This window comes from Oncorhynchus tshawytscha, linkage group LG30, assembly GCF_018296145.1.
Source record: "Oncorhynchus tshawytscha isolate Ot180627B linkage group LG30, Otsh_v2.0, whole genome shotgun sequence".
NCBI lineage: Eukaryota > Metazoa > Chordata > Actinopteri > Salmoniformes > Salmonidae > Oncorhynchus > Oncorhynchus tshawytscha.
The window spans coordinates 1,041,357-1,048,023 of record NC_056458.1 but is presented as its reverse complement, the minus strand read 5'-3'; the positions used below and the strand labels follow the sequence as shown (position 1 = coordinate 1,048,023).

Here is a 6,667-nt window from a genome sequence, read left to right as displayed (position 1 = left end):
GGGTAGTGCGTACGATCCAGTACATCACTGCTGCCGAGCTCCCTGCCATCCTGGACCTCTATACCGGGTGGTGTCAGAGGAAGGCCCTAAAAATTGTCAAAGACTCTAGCCACCCAAGTCATGGACTGTTCTCTCTGCTACCACACAGCAAGCGGTACCGATACACCAAGTCTGGAACCAACAGGACCCTGAACAGATTCTACTCCCAAGCCATAAAACTGCTACATTTACCAAACAGCTAACCGGACTATCTGCATTGACCTCCCCTTTGCACTATTTTGATTCATCACATATGCTGCTGCTACTGCTTATTATTTATCATGTTGCCTAGTCACTTTATCCCTACCTATATGTACATACAGTATATACCTCAATATGTCTTACTGCTGGACATTGACTCAGTACTGGTAACCCGTGTATATAGCAAAGTTATTATTACTCGTTGTGTATTTATTCCTTGTGTTATCTTTCTATTACTTGTCTATTTTTCTCTCTTCATTGTTGGGAAGAAATGTGATTTGATTTGTAAGGAAAACACGAAACAATATTTTTGGAGGAACACAGAGGAGGGAGAAGGATGGGGGGGTGGGAGGATAGTGGGCAGAGACCAGAGAAAGGCAGCAGATGAAGAGCTCTGGGCTTCCCGTGTGGCAGGTGGTGGGGAGGATGATCCAGGTGAACTCCCTAATGCATGGAGGTAGGCACAGAAAGGACAAGGGAGGGGTGGGGGCCAATGGGGTCAGGGGAAAGGTGTGCAAAACAGGGAGGGCTAATTGTAGCCTGGTAATCCTTCCCTGGCCCCTACCTACTCCTCCTCTTGAGGGAGAGCTGCTGAGGGAGGCCAAGCAGGAGACGGCCCCACCCTGGCTCTGGACGCTTCAAACAGATGTAAGGGGTACCGAGGAGATACCTTTAGGCCTATTTACTGGGTACCTGGACAGCGCTGTGCTCACCTCTGAAGATTCACCATAGAATGAGGATTTACCCTCTTACCTGTCTTTTCCCCCACCGTCTGAAGCACATCATTCAACACGGGAGAAGTTCAAAAGGTCATCCTTCTGCTGCCGATCTTTGAGTTGAATGGAAATGCACATCTTGATAAGTCCTAAAGGGTTATTCAGGGACAAATTGTTTTCCATTTTCAATAACAAACTAACTGACGATTTGACACAATCTTAGCTAACAAAATGCCTAGTCGTCTCTTACAAGCGTCCTAATTGCTTTTATTCTGTGTCTGTTTGCCATATGCTCTTATATCTTGTTTTTATCAGGTTTTTTTCTCAGTCCTACAGAAATTAAAAGGAACTACAGAAGAGGAACTTCGGATCGTCCTTCTGGGTCTTAGACAACGCTGGCAAAACAACTCTGCTACAACAGCTTTCATCCGAGGATGTCAACACCATTACTCCTACACAGGTCAGATGCAATCCTGACATGCTCTGAACTTACATAAGCAGGCCCACTGTAGTTTTGTAATGACAACTCTGTGACCCGCCACCATGGCAGGATGTTACACTTCCCTCCTCGGGTTGTTGCCCGAAGGCTTACACGGAACGACACTTACTCAATGGAAGCCGGATGTCAGATCTTTTTTGAACCTGCTGATTCAAAAACGGATCTTTGATCATATCAATGCCTTCTACCAAGCTATAGTCATTCTGGGATCTCTAAATGGGTGACATTTGAGAAAACAATGGCATATTAACCCAATTGTCTATTCAAGTTCATCATAGTAGTGTTGTATGGTTTGGTTTTTCAAAGGCAATCACAGACCGTGCTTGTTTAAAGCAGTCGGTTTATGCAGACTTTGCACAAAATAGCACATTAACAATAGTACATTTAGCTAGACTAAGAATTGAGACCAGGCTGTGACTTTAATCCAGGGGTTGAAGATTACTTAACCATTAAGGGAGGGTGTGACACACATTTTGTAAGGCCTAGCTAAAAACATAGGGTCTAGGTTTATTATCAATGTACATCAAATCAAATGTATTTATATAGCCCTTCGTACATCAGCTGATATCTCAATGTGCTGTACATAAACCCAGCCTAAAACCCCAAACAGCAAGCAATGCAAGTGTAGAAGCACAGTGGCTATGAAAAACTCCCAAGAAAGGCCAAAACCTAGGAAGAAACCTAGAGAGGAACCAGGCTGTGGGGTGGCCAGTCCTCTTCTGGCTGTGCCGGGGTGAAGATTATAACAGAACATGTCCAAGATGTTCAAATGTTCATAAATGACCAGCATGGTCAAATAATAATAATCACAGTAGTTGTCGAGGGTGCAGCAAGTCAGCACCTCAGGAGTAAATGTCAGTTGGCTTTTCATAGCCGATCATTAAGAGTATCTCTACCGCTCCTGCTGTCTCTAGAGAGTTGAAAACAGCAGGTCTGGGACAGGGAGCACGTCCGGTGAACAGGTCAGGGTTCCATAACCGCAGGCAGAACAGTTGGGGACAGTAAGGAGTCCTCATACCAGGTAGTCCTGTCTATCTTGTAATGTCAGAATGTAATAAACAGCTTCTCATTTACGGACACATGTAGCCTACAAGATTAAGGCTGTGTTCTGCTGAACTGTGTTACCTCCAAATTCTGCACCTCCATTGATCCCAAAGGACTTCAACATTAAGAGTCTCACATCTCACGGAATGACACTGAACGTGTGGGACATTGGAGGACAGAGGAAGATTCGGTCCTTCTGGAAGACACAGATTTGTTGGTGTGTAAATTCTGTTAGCAGATTTCTCACTTTGTCCTATTATACAGCGGCTCCAGAAAGTATTCACACCCTTTGAATTTGTCCACATTTTGTTGTGTTACAGCCTGATTTTAAAATGGATTAAATTTAGATTTTGTGTCACTGGTCTACACACAATACACCATAATGTCAAGGTGGATTTATGTTTTTAGACATTTTTACAAATTCATGTCTTTTAGAGTCAATAAGTATTCAACCCCTTTGCTATGGCAAGCCTAAACAAAAAATCAGGAGTAAAAATGTGCTTGACAAGTCACAAGACAAGAGCAGTGAATTTCAAACACAGATTCAACCACAAAGACAAGGGAGGTTTTCCAATGCTTTGCAAAGAAGAACACCTATTGGTTAAAATAAGAAGAAGAAAAAAATACACCGTAACTACAAGGATACAGGCGTCCTTCCTAACTCAGTTGCCAGAGAGAAAGGAAACTACTCAGGGATTTTAACATGAGGCCAATGGCGATTTTAAAACAGCTAAAGAGTTTAATGGTTGTGGTATGAGAAAACTGAGGATGAATCCACACCATTTTAGTTACTCCACACTATTAACCTAGATGACAGAATGAAAAGAAGGAAGCCTGTACAGAATAAAAATATTCAAAAACATGCATCCTGTTTGCAATAACATACTAAAGTAAATCTTCAAAAAATGTGTCAAAGGAATTAACTTTATGTCCTGAATACAAAGCGTTATGTCTGGTGCAAATCCAACACAACACATCACTGTGTACCACTCTTCATATTTTCAAGCACTGTGGTGGCTGCACCATGTTTTGGGTATGCTGGTCATCGGCAAGAACTAGGGAGTTTCTTTGGATAAAAAGATTAAGTACTGGCACAATACTAAAGGAAACCCAGGTTCAGTCTGCTTTCCAACAGACACTGGGAGACAATCACCTTTCGGACAATAACCTAAAACACAAGTTGCTTACCAAGAGGACATACAATGTTTCTGAGTGGCCTAGTTACAGATTTGACTTAAATAGGAATGACAATCTACGGCAAGACTTGAAAATGGCAATGATCAACAACCAATTTGATAGAGCTTGAGGAATTAAAAAAAATATGGGCAAATATTGTACAATCCCGGTGTCCAAAGCTCTTAGAGACTTCAGCTGTAATCACTGGCAAAAATGAGTCTAAGATGTATTGACTCAGAGGTGTAATATTTCTGTATTTCATTTTCAATTCATTTGCAAAAAATGTCTAAAAACATGTTTTCACTTTGTCATTAAGGGGTATTGTGTGTAGAAAGATGAGATTTAATTATAATTTTTTTTAAACCAATTTGAATTCAGGCTGTAACAACAAAATGTGTAATAAGTCAAGGGGTATGAATACTTTGCGAAGGCACTGTATCTGTAATATGCTTCAGAGAGTAAAATAGAAGCCACTTACTACAGTTAGGTTTAGACTACAGTCTGTTTCATTGCTTGGGCATTAGTTTACTTCAATCTTAATAAAAGTGAGATACCAAATAGAGAATTAATCATGTGTTACAAGATGATAAATTACCCCCCTATTTCCTCTTTCCTCCAGATATATGTCATAGATAGTGCAGACAAGAAGCTGTTTGAAGAAACTGGACTGGTGAGTCCAACTGAAATAGCAGTCATTCTCTATTCCAAACGTTGTCATGTAAAACTTTAATGTTAACAGTAAGCCTTTTATTATAACAGTGGAAAGCAAACCAGTAATTGCAGACAACACAGAGATGTAGTCCACACACTATGCTCCTCTCTGAAATAACACTGCTGACCCCTCAGGAGCTGTCAGAGCTGATCGTTGACGAAAACCTGAAGGGGGTTCCAGTGCTCATCTTTGCCAACAAGCAGGACCTGGCCACGGCCTCGCCTGCCAGCGGAAATGGCAGAGGGCCTGAGCCTGCACACGTACCGCGACCGGGAGTGGCAGGTCCAGGCCTACTCCGCTTTCTCTGGAGAGGAAGTATAGGTAGGCCACAACATCTCTGAAAATAGGACAGATCATGTCCCAGCTACCATTCAATGAAGTGAAAGGGACACCATATCACAATATAAAATAACTGTACTGTACAATCCTCCGGGACTTACAAGACATATTAAAGGCAACATCAAGTGCCAATTCAGTGGACTCAGTGGGTGTTCATGTTCTGTTCCTCCTCATGTAGTAAAAGGGGAGTGCTGTGCGTACTCCAGAACACGTCCTCTTCTCACTATTCATGTAGTAAAATAAATGGAGCCCACAGGAGAATAAGTTATTCTCTGTTAGCCACCATATCATTAGTAGGATATTTTCAGAATCTATAACTGGGTTCCACATAGTGTGAAGCAGATTATGTCATTACAGTTTACAGCAGGGTTGTCAGGGCAACATCTCAGTAGGGGGGAAAAGGAAGAGCTTAAACAAACTATTGGAGGGCAAGACAAATGCTTTGCCTCATCGTGGTAACACAACACCAACGCAGTGTAAAGCTCCAGATTAGCATCGCCCGAGTACTGTCCTAGAGGATCCGGTCAGGAGGTCAGACCCCAACATAACACCTGACTATATGTCCAATGAAATGCGTAACACTGTAGCTGCAATATACTGTACATCTACGACCGGTATATGCTGTAATTGCTTTGTAATTTTTAAAATGTCATGTGTAATCTTTTTGTTCTCACAGGACGGCCTGAACTGGATTCCAGACACCATTGTGAATAGGAAGAAAGCTGACTAAACCCTGAATATCCAACATGCTGCTTTGTGGACACATACTTTTGTGTGTTTCATGAAAACTCTGTACAAATGTTGACACCCAATGCAATGGTGACAGGTTTTATAGATGAAGCCATCTCTCTGAAGATACCCCAAAACATTTGAGATCTTTCTGGCTTCTCAAATCCAGCCACAGAAAAATGGATTGAAGGAGGGGGTCACAACAGAAACCATCAACAAGAGAAAAAAAACACTTGAAGGGTTAATGTTCTGTAATGATACTTTCTTTGATATAAGTCTATGGAAGAAAAAAATATTCTGGAAGAGCACAAGTACTCCAAGGGACAGAGCATTTCATGGGCAAATAGTCCCACTAAAATGTTTAGCAGAACATCTCTTTACTTTTGAGCACATTTTAGGAAAAAGTCATACATTTTGTAGTTTGTGTGGTTCCATTGTTTATACATTATTTGTTTATCGAGTTGAATTGGGACTGTGATGCAAAATAAATATTGAATTGACAAAATCTGCTCACGTATGCATACTTTGTTTGCGCCATCAATTCCAGCAATAGGCAAGCACTCTTCCATCCCCTTCCTGTTTGTCACTGCTGTCAGACAGTAAGTCAGTGCTGCCCCACAGTGGGGGACTGTCATCCTTACACCTGTGCCAGGAATGGCAAACTCACAAAAAACAATCCATGGGCTGTGTCAAATACACTGCAAGTAAATGTACATTCCTGTCACACACACGATGAGGGCTCAGCAAACAACTGAAAGAGAAGTATCTGTATAGCTATAGACTATGCTAATTCAATTCAAATCTGGACCGAAGCCGGTTCCACTGCTTTCATCCCCCCCATTCTTCTCCTCTTATCAGGGACTGATTTAGACCTGGGATAACAGGTGGGTGCAACTAATGATCAGGTAGAACAGAAAACCAGCAGTAGTCTAGACCTTGTAGAGTAAGACTTGAATATCCCTGGACTATGGTGTCAATTCAGAGTCGATGTCAGCAGCTGGATCATGTTTTTATTATCAGGGTTATGGATGGATGACAGCTAAATCATGTCTCATTAGTCCCCGTGAGGAGTACAGCACACTCTGACGACCACTCACTAAGATAAGCCTGTGTTCTAAAGTGGGTGGTCCGACTGTTAGAACCCTGTCTTTCACCAGCAAAGGAAGCTCTGCCTTGAATAAAGAGACATACTCAAGACCCTTTGCTAGGACA

General features: G+C 42.0%; 1 pseudogene; it reads left to right on the top strand.

Moving 5' to 3' along the window:
* Positions 1-624: 624 nt before the first annotated feature.
* LOC112228192 lies at positions 625-5,923 on the top strand (annotated as a pseudogene).
* The last annotated feature ends 744 nt before the right edge of the window (positions 5,924-6,667 follow it).